This window comes from Phacochoerus africanus, chromosome 5 (genome assembly GCF_016906955.1).
Source record: "Phacochoerus africanus isolate WHEZ1 chromosome 5, ROS_Pafr_v1, whole genome shotgun sequence".
NCBI classification, from domain to species: Eukaryota; Metazoa; Chordata; class Mammalia; order Artiodactyla; family Suidae; genus Phacochoerus; species Phacochoerus africanus.
The window spans coordinates 122,664,607-122,680,799 of NC_062548.1; the positions used below are offsets into that span (position 1 = coordinate 122,664,607).

At 47.0% G+C, this 16,193-nt stretch overlaps 1 long non-coding RNA gene across 1 annotated transcript; it reads right to left on the reverse strand.

The window, feature by feature from the left end:
- Window positions 1-12,296: 12,296 nt before the first annotated feature.
- LOC125126880 (uncharacterized) lies at window positions 12,297-15,961 on the reverse strand. Its single transcript, XR_007134817.1, has 3 exons — window positions 15,876-15,961; window positions 14,208-14,420; window positions 12,297-13,040 (listed from the first exon to the last, which is right to left on the reverse strand). It is a non-coding gene; the product is annotated as an uncharacterized LOC125126880 (long non-coding RNA).
- Window positions 15,962-16,193: the final 232 nt, after the last annotated feature.

Genomic DNA, 16,193 nt, shown 5'->3' on the forward strand with positions numbered 1-16,193 from the left:
TGGCTTATCTGCCGATCCCTGAATTCCCAGTCAGGGCTTGGATCAGGCAAGTCAACATTTTCTAGATGTTCCCTGAGTATGTCTTACAAAACATGCCTCAAATGTAATCTGCCCACAATGAAGACCAAGGAATTCACCCAGTCAATTTCATTTGCATTTCCTGAAGACAAGTGGGAACCAGAAACATCCTAGGATTTTTAATGCTTGGAAAACAAGCTCACTTCACAGGCATCTGCGTTGCTGAGATTAATAAGTGGAAGAAGCCCTTGCCCTCAATTCAGGGGGCCTTGGCTGAAATCCAGGCTCTGCTACTTATCGCTGGGTAACCTTCAGCAATCGACCTCAGCTCTCAGTCTCCTCATCTGCAAGAAGCACGGAATACAATCATGGATGCAGAGAGCTTGGCCCCACAAGGAAGCGTGGTCAGGACCAGAGGGTAGCTAAGTGCGTCCTGCTGTTGCAAAAGCCGCAGAAGCTGCGTGGCCAGAAGGGAGGGTTGGGCCCCCCAGGAATGTGTTTGGCAAAATGGGAGATGGACCATTTGGTTCAGCTTTGGTTTTGCTGAGTGGAGCACTCAGACAGCTCCAGGTTTGGAGAGGGAGGGGCTGGGGAAGGGCGCTCACTGGAGCTGAGTTGTTGGAGAGGCAAAAAGAGATTTGGGGGGCGGAGAGAGAGGGAAGGAGGAGCTGCTTTGGGGAGAAGGGGCTGGGGAAGTAGATTTACAGCAGGCATTTCCGACGGAGGGCAGAATAACATAACATCTCTTTGCCAGGAAATCCTCAATAAAGCTTCAGCTGTGCCCCAGCGTCTTGGCGGTGGAGATGCTCTTTAAAGGGCTTCGGTGATGTGCTGAGACTGGTCACAAGGCAAATGTAATGAAGAGTCTGACTCTTCCCAAAGCCCTAGTCACACTGGATTACACAGGGCCGGTTTGGTTAGAGGAGCAGAACAACCCTCCCCCCAAGAATTCAAAGCCTGGCCCATTCTATCCCCTCCTCCCTGGAGTATGGCTACAGAGTTTTCTTGCAGACACCCAGACATTTGTACACAGCAGACTCTGCCCAGGCCATTAGGAGGGAGCTTGCAGTGCAGGGTTGTGATCTAAGGCGTGCAATTCCTCTATATCTGAGTTTATGGGCGGCAAAAACTGCTACAGAAAGAAAAGAAGCCAGTTTCAGGAAAAAAGTAGCATTCATAAGATGAATTAGCAGTTGTAGCTCTAGGAGGAAGAAGATGAAGAAATGTCACCATCTCAGAAGGCCCTTAAGACCACATGAGACCATAATTGTTGAATAAGCTGATCTGAGTGATAAGGAAATGGTACCATAGATTTAATCTCCATAGAACCTTGGGAAAGAGTCCTGACAAATGAATATAAATATGCAATATTTGGGGAGTTCCTGTTGTAGCTCAGTGGGTTAAGTACTCGACACAGTGTCCATGAGGATGCTGGTTTGATCCCTGGCCTCGCTCAGTGGGTTAAGGATCCAGCATTGCCTCAAGCTGTGCTGTAGGTCACAGATGCGGCTCAGATCCTTGCTGTTGCCAGGACTGTGGCCAAGGCCAGCAGCTGCAGCTCCAATTTGACCCCTCGCCCGGGAACTTCCATGTGCTACAGGTATGGCCATAAAAAAGAAAAAAGAGAGAAGAAAAGAAAAGAAAAAATATATACGTACAATATCTGCCTTTCTGGGAGAGGTCTTGCCTCAAGTCAAATAACGAAGTCACAGTGTAGGGCCAGCCCAGAAGGGATTGTTCTGTATCACCTTGGCTTCTTGTGCCCAGACTCATCTCCATCTCTCAGATGTTTGAACACTCATTGATGATTTCTAGTCACCTGATTCATTCCTTCCCATGGATTGCTGACTGCTCAAGGAAGTGAGAGGAGCAGGAGTGCTGGAAGCAGGTGAGAACCAACATTTTTTGAGTGTCTTTCACGTGGCAGGCACTCTGCTAGGTCATTTGTCCATGGTTCATGGTCACCATCATGTACTGCCTGAGAAGATGGTACGTATATTGTCCATGGTTGGGTGCAAGCATCCACCTAGGCAGGACTGGGAAGGGTCTCAGACTGTATCCCACTTGCAGCCTAATAACTCAGCCTACTATGGTCTCATGGATGCTTACAAGAAACACGCCGCTTCTGGATCAGAGACAAAGTCTTTATTACTCAGGGCACAGCAAGCAGTCTGAGGTTTCATGCCTAGGCCAGTTCTCTCAACCCTCAACTCCCAGCAAGGTATTACAAAGGGATCCCGTGAATACTCTGTGTGCACTGGGTTTGTTTCATAGCTGAGGAAGCACGCGTTTAGGAAGCTCTGGTTTTCTATTACGGGCTGCAAGCCATCCAGCTCAAATCTTATCCTGGAGGAATCTTTATCATACCAGACAGTGCACCGCTCTGGAGAGAGACCCTGTCTCTGTATTTCAAGTCTGTTCACTAGGTTAGCATCCTCGACCAGATACGCAGAACACAGTCTGCACTCGTAAGACTTCTAGAAGCATGAGAGATGGATGGAGAATTCTCCCCAAACTAGTAGTACATTAAATCACGCTTGTTAATTGCTCTTGCAAATCTTTCTAACTTTTTTTTTTTTTTTTTGTGCTTAACATAGCGGTACTGGATGGAGGCATGTCAAAATCCCTCACTGTTGTGGTGAGTTTGTTTATTTCTCCCTGGAATTCTCTCATTTTTTCCTGTATATATTCTGAGGCTATTTAAGTAGATATGATGCAGTTTTAGAATTGTTTTATCTTCCTGGTGAATTGAACATTTTGCACTATCTTGTGATTTTTTTTTCTCTGACAATGTTTTTGGTTTTAAAAAATCTATTTTGTCTTATGTTAACTTTCTTTTGGTTACTGTTTGCCTGACCCATTTTTTCCATTCTTTGATTTTCAACTTTTTCATACACCTATTCCCAGGTGTGTCCCATGGAAAGAGCATATAGCTGAATTTTTTTTTTTTTTGTCTAAGCTTATTATCACAATCTTTTTAATGGAAAATAAAGAACAATGAAATTTAGCGTGATTTTTCATAGATTTGTACTTGTTTTTAACCATCTTTGTGCTCTCTGCCTTATTTTGTTAATTTTTCTCCCTCCTGTATTACTTTTTTTTTTGTCTTTTTGTCTTTTTGCCTTTTCTAGGGCCGCTCCCACGGCATATGGAGGTTCCCAGGCTAGGGGTCGAATCGGAGCTGTAGCCATCGGCCTATGCCAGAGCCACAGCAAAGCAGGATCCAAGCCGTGTCTGCAACCTACACCACAGCTCATGGCAATGCCAGATCCTTAACCCACTGAGCAAGGCCAAGGATCGAACCCGCTGCCTCATGGTTTCTAGTCGGATAAGTTAACCACTGAGCCACAACAGGAAGTCCCCTCCTGTATTAGTTTTGATGGCATCTTTATATATGTTACAGAAATTAGGAAGAAAATCCCAAAGGAGGATTAGAGTCAAGCAAAATAGCCTACGAGGTTCACCAAAGAAACCCCAACACTAAGCAGGCTGAATACATTCTAATAAACACCAACACTAAGCAGGCTGAATATATTCTAATATACACCAACATTAAGCAGGCTGAATGACTGGTTTTCATCAAAAAACTGAATCCATGCTCACAGCATGTGCAAATTCCCGGGCCACAGGTTGAACCCGCACCACAGCAGTGATCTGAGCACAATGCCAGATCCTTAAACCATTGGGTCACAAGGAAGTGACTTTAAAGGGGATAGAGGCAGTTCCCATTTAGCTGGGTGGTAAGGAATCCAACTAGTATCCATGAAGACACAGGTTTGATCCCTGGCTTCGGTTAGTGGGTTAAGGATCTGGTGTCACCGTGAGCTGTGGTGGCAGGATTCCCTCATCGCTGTGGCTGTGGCATAGGCTGAACTTCAGGTCCGATGCAACCCCTAGCCTGGGAACTTCCATATGCCACAAGTATGGCCCTAAAAAGCAAAAAATTAAAAATTAAAAAAAATAAAGGGGATAGAGAGAGACAGTTTGTCTGGGCTGAGCTGTGCAGGAGGGGAGGAGGCAGCCTTGGAAAGGGTCAGGAGGAAGAGCTGAAGGTGGTCCAGGCGGAAGGAACAAGAGGTCACAGGTTGAGATACAAATAAACTTGGTTGCTGAAGACAGAACGAGGCAGGCGGCAGATGGGAAGGAGTGAGGCCAGGAGTCTAAGAGCACAAGGAGGCAGAATCTGGATAACGAGGGGCTTGGATGCCATGGTAGGGAACCTCCATTTAAATAAGAGATGTAGGGAGTTCCTATTGTGGCACAGCAGAAACAAATCTAGCTAGTATCCATGAGGATGCAGGTTTGATCCCTGGCCTCGCTCAGTGGGTTGGGTATCTGGTGTTGCTATGGCTGCAGTGTAGGCCGCAGACATGGCTTGAATCCCTCTGTTGCTATGGCTGTAGTGTAGGCTGGCGGCTGCAGCTCCAAATTGACCCCTAGCCTAGGAACTTCCATATGCCACAGGTGCAGCCCTAAAAAGATGAAAGAAAGAAAGAAAGACAGAGAGAGGGAGGGAGAAAGGAAGGAAGGAAGGAACGAAGGAAGGAAGGAAGGAAGAAAGAGGAAGTTCTTGTCATGGCTCAGTGGTTAACGAATCTGACTAGGAACCATGAGGTTGCAGGTTTGATCCCTGGCCTTGCTCAGTGGGTTAAGGATCCGGCATTGCCGTGAGCTGGTAGTGTAGATCGCAGAGGCGGCTCAGATCCCGTGTTGCTGTGGCTCTGGCGTAGGCCGGCAGCTACAGCTCCAAGTAGACCCCGAGCCTGGAAACCTCCATGTGCCGTGGAAGCGGCCCTAGGAAAGGCAAAAAGACAAAAAGACAAAAAAAAAAGGAAAGAGGAAAGATGTAACATGATCTGATCTGATTTTTTTTTAATTTACTACTTTGTCGAAGAAATTTTTTTGTCTTCTTTTTTCTTTTAGGGCCGCCCCACAGCCTATGGAGGTTCCCAGGCTAGGGGTCGAATTGGAACTGTAGCTGCCAGCCTACGCTACAGCCACAGTAACACCAGATCTGAGCCATGTCTGCAACCTACACTGCAGCTCACAGCAACGCTGGATTCTTAACCCACTGAGCAAGGCCAGGGATGGAACCCACATCCTCATGGATGCCAGTCAGGTTCATTACAGCTGAGCCACAATGGGAACTCCCAAGAAATTTTTTTTTTTTTAATGGCTATACCTGAGGTATATGGAAATTCTCGGGCCAGGGATGGAACCTGAGCCACAGTTGCTACCTGAGCCTCGGCAGTCATATTCTTAACCCACTGCACCACAGTGGGAACTCCTATAGAGGGAATTTTTGAATAGTGAACACCCTAGACTGCCTTTCAATACTAAAAGTCCCATGTACTGGGAAGCCTGTTAGGACTGAGAACACTGGGAAGCCTGGTCCCCTTAAGTACGTAATAGATGTGAATCTTGGTTCCTATTCAGATCTTCAAGAAACATTGCTTCTCGTAGCCCAGCCCAAGTCTGCCTTAAGCTCCTCCTTGATAATGACAGGTCATTATCAAGACCTCTTCCCCTTTGGGGACCATGAGGGAATCCTTATTAGGCACCCAGACCCGGGTGAGGGCCTCCAGGTGGCGAGGTTATGGCTGGCACCCCGACTATAAGAGACGAGGGGAGTCCCTTCCCAGCTTCTCTGCCCTGAAAGTCACCCTTGGCACTCCAGGCTGCCAAGTTATCTGATCTGGTGACCTCCTGCCCTGGAGCCTTGGCTGGGCTCCTCGCTGCTCTCACGTGCCACGGAAATCTCCCCCTTCTCGGTCTGGGAATGACTGCCTCTCTGGCTCTGCTGCTGGATCCAGACGCGCTCTCTCCGCACACCCTCCGGGGCCTCTACCCAAAAGGCATCTCCGATTCAAGCTTCCACAAAGACAGATGTTGTCAGGCTGCTTTACAGCCTTCCTGTAATTCCGGGACCGTGGGAGTATAAGATCTCACTACCTGCTTGAAAAGTGAAATGCCGGGCAGGGGAGTGAAGCAAAGGAGGGAAACATTGGGAATTTTTCAGTAAAATGTTCTGCCACAGAGTGAAACCAGAGAGACAAGTCGGGAAGTTCTTGCGTCTTCCAGGTGACAGCAGGTGGCAGCTGGGATTAGAGGGACAGCAGCGGAGACAGAGAGAAAGGGACTCAGATTTTGGGAGTTCCCGTTGTGGCTCAACACGTTAAGAACCTGATGAACCTGACATAGTGTCTGTGAGGATGCAGGTTTGATCCCAGATCCTCGCTAAGGATCCAGGGTTGCCATGAGCTGTGGCGTAGGTCCCACATGTGGCTTGGATCTGGTGTTGCCGTGGCTGTGGTGTAGGCCTCAGCTGCAGCACCAATTCAATCCCTGGCCTGGGAACTTCCCTATGCTGCAGAGGCAGCCATTAAAAAAAAAATTAAAATAAAAAAATGGCATTAAACAAACAAACAAATATATTTTGGTGATAGGATCAATGATACAGAATGGGGGTGGGAGGTGAGGGGACAGAGGACTCAAGGGTTGTGGTGTGAGCAACCTTTTGGCGTGAGCATTTGGTGCAATAACTTCTGGAGAGTAGGGGCACGTGACCCCACGCCAGACCAGAATGGAGAGCAGGCCTATATTTCTGCCTCACGTGAAACAGCTCTGGAAGGGGCTGTGGAAGTGGGTTGTCCACGGAGGGACAGATCGGTCACAGGAGGGTGGCCGTTACAGGAATGCTGCCACTGGCAGTTTTATATCTTGGCTGTCCTAAGAGTCCTTGGTTATTATTTATCTTTTGGAATATGGTGCCGGACACATGCTGCAAGACAGTGAAGATACCAGCTATACTTTTCTCAAGAATGCACCAAACGCGCTCAAATCTCTTAAAAGGGTTCAGGAAATAAATATTTTAATTACGTGTTACAAAGAAAAAAGAAACAGAGTTTTAAAGACAGCTAGACCAGTGGGACAAACTCCTTTTTTAACTTTTTTCTTCTGATTTTTCTTGGTTTGTTACTGAGTCCTGAGCCAGGGAACGCTGGTTTTCTGGAAAGATGGTAAAGGAAAAGCAGAAACATATCTATGAAAGAATTCCTGGAGTTGCCGCCATGGCGAAGTGGGTTAAGGATCTGGCTGAAGCAACTTGGGTCCCTGGCCCAGTGAAGTGGATTAAGGATCCAGCGTTGCTGCAGCTGTGGCGTAGGTCACAGCTATGGCTTGGATTCAATCCCCGGCCCAGGACTTCCATATGCTGTGGGTGTGAGCAGAAAAACAAAAAAAAATTTTCTTCTTTCTCCCTCCCCTCCCAAAGAAACACCAACAAAACAATAGAAAAACCAAAGGTCTGCTTTAAAATATGTCTGTGGGGAGTTCCCATCGAGGCTCAGCGGAAACAAATCTCACTAGCATTCGTGAGGACTCAGGTTCGATTCCTGGCCTCACTCAGTGGGTTAAGGATCCGGTGTTGCCATGAGCTGTGGTATAGGTTGCAGGTGCGGCTCAGATCCCGTATTGTTGTGGCTGTGGTGCAGGCTGGCAGCTACAGCTCCGATTAGAACCCTAGCCTGGGAACCTCCATATGCCGAGTGTACAGCCCTAAAAAGACCAAAAGAAAAAAAGAAATTGTGTCCTTGGGGTGGTTAAATGAGCAGCACAGGGCTGGGGTTTGTTCACTGCTTTGAAAACATTTGGCGAAAGAGGGTGTGGGGTTGCAGGGCTGGATGGGGAGGGAGGGAATTAAGTCAGGCCAGAGTTTGGAGGAAATCAGGGGCTGTGGGAGAAGGGAATAGGGAGGGAGGAGCGTGGGAAAGAGGGAAGAGGGCTGGAGGAATTTGGAATCGCGCAGCACATGACAGCACGCTAGTAACCACTGCCATATGTTCATCATCAAATTACAATGCAGGCTGGCCTTTTTTTTTTTTTTTTTTTTTCTAAAAGCAAAGCCCTATTATTGTGGAGTCCAAACCTTAAAGAGCTGGCAAAGCAGAGGGTTTATCAGCCCACCCTGTGCAGGATTTCCTCTGCAGGCCCCCTGTCAGGAGGGGAGTCTCTTTACACAGATTTGTAAACCCCAAATGTCAAAGCAGAGTCTCATTGAGAAAGAGATCGCCTCTGGGTGGAGTTAAAGGCCTGTGGGACCTATGGCATCTTTCCCATCCTTACACCAAGTGAGTAGGCCAGACTTCGCTACAAAGCAAAAAAAACTGCTCCTTGGTGCTTCTTGGCCGATTCAACCTCTTCCTGGCTCTCACCCTGTCCCCTCTCTGCCCCAAGCTTCAGTGCCGTCTTCCCCAGCCCCTGGCCTGGGCTTTCCACCCCCGGGCAAATGGGTGAGCTGTGCCCTTGGGTCCCGGCCACGTCGCCAGGGTGCACAGTCTGGCCTCCATCCCTGCCCATCCCCCCCTGTCATCGCTTTTGCCCTAGAGTGGTGCCTGAGCCACCGCCCTCAAGGAGGAAAGGGTGGGAACATCTTAAATATGCGGAGCTGGGATTTAAAGCAAAGGCAGCTGTACATTCTGTAAAATCTCAAAAGTACGAAAGATGTAGAGTGAAATAAAAAATTCGTCTATTTCTTTCACATCCCCTAACCACTCGGCGCCTCTCTTTAGCCTCAAAGTCGCCTTCTCCTTCCTAATGTCTTGTATGTTGTTTAAGATATATTCTATGCATCTACAATCATAACCCCCTATATTCCTAAAAAAAAAAAATTTTTTGGCTGCGCCTGCAGCATGTCTAAGTTCTTGGGCCAGGGATCAAACCCATGCCACAGCAGCAACCCAAGCCTCAGCAGTGACAATACCACATCCTTAACCTGATAGGCCACCAGGGAACTCCATAAAATTTTTATAATAAGAACACATTTTAGGAGTTCCCATCATGGCGCAGTGGAAATGAATCTGCCTAGGAACCATGAGGTTGTAGGTTCCATCCTTGGCCTCGCTCAGTGGCTCAGATTCCACTGTGCTGTGGCTATGGTCTAGGCCGGCAGCTGTAGCTCCGATTTGATCCCTAGCCTGGGAAACTCCATATGCTGTGGATGCAGCCCTAAAAAGCAAAGTGATGATAATAATAATAATAATAATAATAATAATAACAGCATATTTTACATACTTCCTGCGGCTGGCTTTTTTACTTGATAATTTATCTTGGAGATACATTCATTTTAGTATACATATAGAACTGCCATTCCTTTTAAATAATATTCTGGACGTTCCTCCCAGGGTGGTTTTGGATGGGATTTTACATTTAAAAGGATACACTTTGAGTAAGCAGATTGCTTTCTACCATGTGAGTGTGTCTCATCTCATCACTTGAAAGCCTGGCTAGAACAAAAAGCTGACCTCTCCTGAGCAAGAGAAAATCTGCAAGCAGACTGCTTTTGAACTTGAACTGGAACATCCGTTCCTTTCTGGGTCTCCAGCCTGACTGCCTCCAGACTTGAACTGCAATTGTCCTGAGTCTTCAGTCTGCTGCCTCCTTCTTCAGACTCTGGATTCACCAAACCACAATCCTATGAGCCAATTCCTTAAAATAAGTTTCTTTCTATATATACCTACATTCTATGGTTCTATTTCTCTGGAGAACCGGACTAATATAATCTATAATCTATTCGACGAGGCCCCTTTATTTTTTCACTGTTCAGCTATTACATAGAATGCTGCAATGAACATCCTTGTATGTGTGTCATTATGAACAAGCCGCACCCATGTTTCAACCTCTGCGGTATTTTGCTTCAGTACAAAGGAATTTAGAAAATCCTCCCCAAGCAATAGCCAGGCTAGCTTGGATAATGTCTTGCTACAGATCTCATTTTCAAGGTCATTAGTTATTAGGGAAGTGCCACTTGCAAGCGTAATGAAATATCCCTTTACACACACTAGGATGGCTTAAATGACACAGACTGGCCAGATTAAGTGTTGGTGAGAATGTGAAGCACTGGAACTCTTAGACCCTCCTGGTGGGAGGAGAAAATATTACTATAACTTGGCAGTGTCTTAAAAAGATGAAATTACCCTGATGAGATGACCCAGCCATTCTACCCCTAGGAACTTTCCCAAGAGAAATGCAAGCATATATTCACACAAAAGCTTATACACAAACGTTCACAGGAGCTTTATTTCTAACACTGGAAACAATCAAACGTTCATCAGGGGGTGAATAACCATTTTATGGAATATCCATACAATGGAATATAACTCAGCAGCAAAAAAAGAGAATGACCTGGAGTTCTCTGGTGGCTCAGTTAAGGATCCTGCATTGCTACTGGTGTGGCTCTGGTTACTGCTGTGGCACAGGTTCAATCGCTGGCCTGGGAACTTTGGTATGCCACGGCATGGCAAAAAAAAAAAAAAAAGAATAACCTACTGATTTGTACAATGACAAGAATGCGTCCCAACATAATTATGCCGGGTAAAAGAGAACAGACAAAACACGCGTAAATACTGTATGACTCCCATGTATGTGGATTTCTAGAAAATGCACATTGATCTATAGTGACAGAAAGCCAGTAGGTAGATGCCTGGGAACTGGCTGGGGGGCAAGGAAACTTTTGGGGGTGATGAGTATGTTCACTGTCTTGTTTGTGATGACAGTTTCGCAGATGCATAAATAGGTCAAAACTCATCCGACTGCACACTTTGAATATGTAGAGTTACTGTATTTCTGACATGTTTGAACAAAGCTATATAAATCTTACCTGTCAAAAGGTAAATATCAATGCTTTCTTCCCCTCTGTATTCCTTCTAGAACAATCTTCATCTCCCCCATGTAAATGAATGTCTGAAGAAAATTAGAGAATGTTATGTATTCAGAAAGGCAAAAAGGAAAAAAGCACATTAATTTTCCCAAAATATTACCCCCAATTAGTAAAATGATTATTTATTTGGGCTGTGCCCGAGTCATGCAGAAGTTTCTAGGCCAAGAATCAAACCCACACCACAGCAGTGACAATGCCAAATCCTTAACTGCTAGGCCACCTGAAAACTTACATTTGTGTTGTGAGTATGCCCCATACCCCTGACCCTGCTCATCTGCCACCACATCCCAAAGAGCCAGGTAAGATGTACCGTATGAACCGTCAGCTCCCCAGCTGTGGTCCCTGTGACCTGAAGAGCGGGTAAAGTTCAAACCAGCTGCAAAATCTCCAGAGCAGGCGCTCACTACCTGCCCTGAAGGCAGAAGCCCGAGGATGCCCGAGAGGCGAGTGCCGCTCCTTGCTCTAAGCTTAGCTCTCCTTGCCTGGCTGCAAACTATGGGAGGAGAAAGATGAGACAGTGCCACAGTGCAGCTTTCAAGAGGCCAACTAAGAGGCCAGCTGCGAAGCCAGGGCACTCCTCACGCTTGGCAGCCTGTGCGGGTCGCCTGGCCCAGAAAGGCCCTCAGCAGCTGCTCTAGATATAAGGCTGGATGCCGGATGAGCAGTCAGAAGCTCCTGCTATGAAGCAGCTGGTCCCTCCTGCATGTCAGCACAGGCCAGAAGCAAGAAGAAAACAGATGCACAGAGTGAAGAAAGAAGAGCGCTGTGCTCTACGTCGGGGCTGAAAGGGTTTGACGCTTGCTGTCCAGCCCTTCTCAAGGCAGCAACCAGAGAGGACCAGCAGCTTTTTTCAAAGTCTCATAGTCACTGTAATTCATCAAGCCCAGAGCCCCATGCCCTGGGATGGTCCAAGAGCAGAAGATTCTAGGAAACTTTGCTTGTCTTCTCCGTAATTTTCACTGATCTCCATTATTGGGGCAGAGACCCCCCTCACTCCCAGCCCAACTCACTTCTAGCCCCCTCAGCCCCTGCCAGAAGGATCTGGCAGAAGGATCTGCTAGGCTCCTTATGCTTCTCTTGGACTTCAGAAGACAACATTCTCCATTTTATAAACTGTTAAAAGAAGGTCAACCTGTCCCGCCCACCCCCTGCTCACCCAAAAGGAACAAACACGAATGGAATCTGCATTATTACTTTTGAAAACGATAGTCCAGGTGTTTGGCAAGTTTATATTCATAGGATAAAGAGAGAGGCTTAAAAGCTCAGATCTTGAAAACAAAAAGGCAAAGGACTAAAGATTCTTCAGTTTCACTTGCCCAAGACCTCTTTCCAGCCCCCAATTCCACGGGTCTCCTAATTTGCAGGGTTGTTTTAGCTCGAAGACCCAGGATCCCTGAATTCCCTGGTGCTCCACATGCTTGGCTATGCTCGGCTATCTGTCTCCTTTCAGATGTTTAAGAATAGCTGTTCCTGTTGTGGCTCGGGGGTAACAAACACAACTGGTATCCACAAGGATGCGGGTTTGATCCCTGGCCTTGCTCAGTGGGTTAAGGATCTGGTGTTGCCGTGAGCTGTGGTGTAGGTCGCAGACACAGCTCAGATCCCGTGTTGATAAGGTGTGGATGGTGCTGGATCCCTCCTGCTCTCCAGGGAGCTGGAGACACGAAAGGTGGCCCTCTCACGCCTGGGCATTTGGAGACAGGCATTTTTGGAAAAGAAGAATCAATCCCTCAATCTCAATAATTAATTTGGGAACCAGAGAGCTTGGGGACTGTGTCCCGAGGACAATTCCAGACTCAGTCTGTGACCTGAAAGAACATAACCACCGCTGTCCTGTGACCACAGGTGACACACCCAGCCCAGCCATCCACGCTGAGGGCATCAGGGAAGGGCTGTGGGGCTCAGTGCCCCTCCTGCCTTCCTAGCTTCATCCCCAGAGGGACACATGGATCAGGACAGGTGTCCTGTGGATGGCAGGAGAGCGACATGCCCCTCTCGTTCCATCTTACAAATGGCAACGCAGAGCGCAGAGAAATAACATGCTCAAGGCTTCTGACCAGTCTTCTAATTCTCAACTCAGCATCTTTGCTTTTTTTTCCCCTATTGTATTCTATTCACTTACAATTGATGCCAACACAGCAGCCCAGCATACAGACAGGGCTGTGAAAGTGTCCAAAAGCGTTTTTATTGTGTTAGTTGCCAGACTGAAGGCAGGCAGGCTTGAGAGGGCCCAGTAAGGTTCATTAAGCCACTCAGACTCTTACATGAGAAGAGAAGCATTCAAGTATGGTTTTGAGGTCTCGTGCTTAAAAAAAAAAAAAAAAAAAAAAAAAAAAAAAAAAGAATCACAGAGAGAAATGCCGTGGGCTTCTGGGAGAACTGCGGGCCTGGGCTGGCTCTGAGGCTGCATAAACGGTGGTTCTGGCCCTGACTCCCCCTCCCTCTCCCCCACTCAGGGCTTTGCAGAGCGTGTGAGCTCTCCCTGCAGCTCGTGAAATCCCTGCTCCAAACTGCACCCTTTCGGGAGGAAGAAACGGACCTGAGCAGGGGCAGAAAGCTGCCGTGGATCAGGTCACCTGGCTGCTCGGAATGCCATGAAAGGTTACATTTCTGAATGACTGGTATTTGTACCAGACGCCAAAGCTGGGCAGAATCAGGTTTGCAGAGCTCTGAAATAGATGCTCTCATGAGACTAAACGGTCCATTTAATCTGTGATTCAGGGTCCCTGACACCATTTCTGGATTGCCCATCTATCAGCAAATATTTATCAGGCTGGGCTTAGTGCTAGGTGGTCTGGTCTATAAAAAGATTTGCCCACCTGTCCTGGCCCACCAGGAGCTGTCTAGCCGAGGTGGTAAGACAAACTTAGACAGTGAACAAAACCAGCCTAGATGTGCATGAGGGTGGCGACCTCTGGAGTTGTGCCTCATGGCAGCCCTGGTTACTGTGGCAAGGCCCGGAGCTCAGAGGAGGAGAAGATCCCAGCGGACTGAGCCAGTCAGGGAAGGATGAGTTCAATGCCCACATCCTTCCTCTTCCTCTCTCCTGCTGGCAGTCACCAGCTGGGCCTTTTGCCAAGGACAGAGGGTCGGAGGCCAGGTGATGGGCCTGTTGAAGCCCCTGTGGAAGGAAGGCCAGCCACACTCATGCAGATTTCCTTGGGCTCTTCCTCTGCATCAGCCCGTCATGACTGGCTGGCCCCTTGCCCAGTGCTTACCAGCAGGCTTACTGGGACCAGCTCTCCACCACGCTTACTGAGGCCACTTCCCATTTCTCTAACCAGTTCAGTGATGGAAGAGGCTGAAGTAACACTGGCTTTCCCATGCCCCTTCCCCCTGCCTTGCCAGAGGGGAAGTTTTACTTAAAAATGTTACTGTTATAGCTTAAATCCAATGGAGATTAGTGGCACCCTCCCCAGCTGCCTTTTTTGGAATGACAGGACAGAGGTGGGGGTACTTAAGTTGCTGTTACCTTAGTGTGAATACTTTGTGGCATCCACTGAAACCAGGTCTCCAGGAAAGGCCAGTGATCACCCCTTGTGCCGGCCTGCTCTGGATCGCACGGGAAAGTGCATCCTCTGAGATGCCCACTGCCCTGTGTCCAAAAGATTGTCAGCATCTCCCTTACAGTCCTCAGGAGGAACCAACCCTGCAGATATCTCGTTTCAGACCTCTGGCCACCAGCCTAGGAGACAAAGACCCCTTGGTTGGTGGTATTTGGTTTCGGCAGCCCTAGCAGACAAATGCCTCTGGCTTCTCTGCTTAATTATTTGCATAGATTCCTTCCTCCACTGCTCTGAAATTAAATCAGATTCCAGGAGGACCACTGCCTCCAGTCCTGCTCACCCAAGTCCACTGACCAGAGGAGAAACACACCTTGTCTTCAAGGTGTGTTCCCCACTTAGGAAGCTTCTGTTCACCATGGCTTCCTGGACCATGTTGCGGCTCTGCCTCCCATCCCTTCCCCTCCTCCTCCTTTAGGGCTTCTGTCTGATTTCAGCTGCCCTTGGCAGCCCTGATTCATGTTTTGAAGGCTGTGGATCTGCTCCCAATTTTGCTGACCATCACGTCCACTGATTGGGTCTTCCTCCCTGATGCTCTTACATGACTCACAGGAGAAGCTAAGCCTCCATCACCACGTTCATCCCCAAAGTCCTGAATGTTCACATTTAACTCCACAAGCCCAAGGAGAGATTTTAGCCAAGTGCATGCAAAGTCATTTTTCCCACAGTGATGATTACATAGCATTTTTCATCATCAAGGTACTTGAGCAACACTTAACAATTACTCCTTCTAACACCCCAGGTAATTAAAAATAAACATCACACATTTAATTTGGCTAAAGGAGATAATTACCAATATCAAGAGACAAGGAATACCTTGAGGGACTGGAGGCGAATAATTAAATTGTGGTAGAAATATTTCAAGGCCTGATTACCTTCTGCTTTCATGAGAGTAAAGAAATGAAAGCTTCATTAGGAAGCAAATCTTATTTGCGTTTTACAGGTGAAGAAACAGAGTCGGACGAGAAGGTTCTTGTCCAGGCAAGCGCTGATTAGCCAATAATATAAACTGAAATTAAAGTGATAACTGTATAAACCCACAATATTAAGAATTTTGAAAGTCTTTTCTTTTTAGGGGGGCCGCACCTGAAGCATATGGAGGTTCTCAGGCTAGGGGCTGAATTGGAGCTCCAGCTGCTGGCTTACACCACAGCCATAGCAACACTGGTTCCTTGACCCACTGAGCAAGGCCAAGGATCGAACCAGCCTCCTCATGGATGCTAGTCAGATTTCTTTCCTGAGCCACATGGGAACTCCAGAATTTTGAAAATCTTAAATCCACTTTCCCTCTTCATTAAAAAAGTCTGCTGACAGCAACACTTAGCACTTCCAAGTCAGCATTCCAAATACCAGTAACCATTGTCCACTGGGCTGGTTAAAAGGCTTAGGTTAGTGGTTCTCAAAACTTGTGGTCTCAAAACCCTTTATGGTCTTAAAAATTATAGGTGACACCGAAGAGCTCTTGTTTATCTGGGTTATAGCTATTGATAGTTTCCATGTGAGAAATTAATAATTGCATTTGGAGTGGATAAGCAATGAGATCCTGCTATAAAGAACAGGGAAATACATCTACTCACCTATGATGGAAATGATGAAGGATGATGCGAGAAAGAGAATGTACATACATGTGTGTGTGACTGGGTCACGTTGCTGAACAGTAGAAATTGACAGAACACTGTGAGCCAACTATAGGGGAAAAAAATAAAAGTCATTTAAAATAAGACTGAGAAAAATTTAAAATATGTAGGAGTTGATTTAAAAATAGCAATAATAAATCTATTAGATGTTAACATAGACAATACAACTTTATGAAAATGACCCTCTTTCCCCAAATTAAAAAAAATAGCAGAAGTGGCCTCGTTTTATATTTATTTATGAACTTCTGTGATATATTT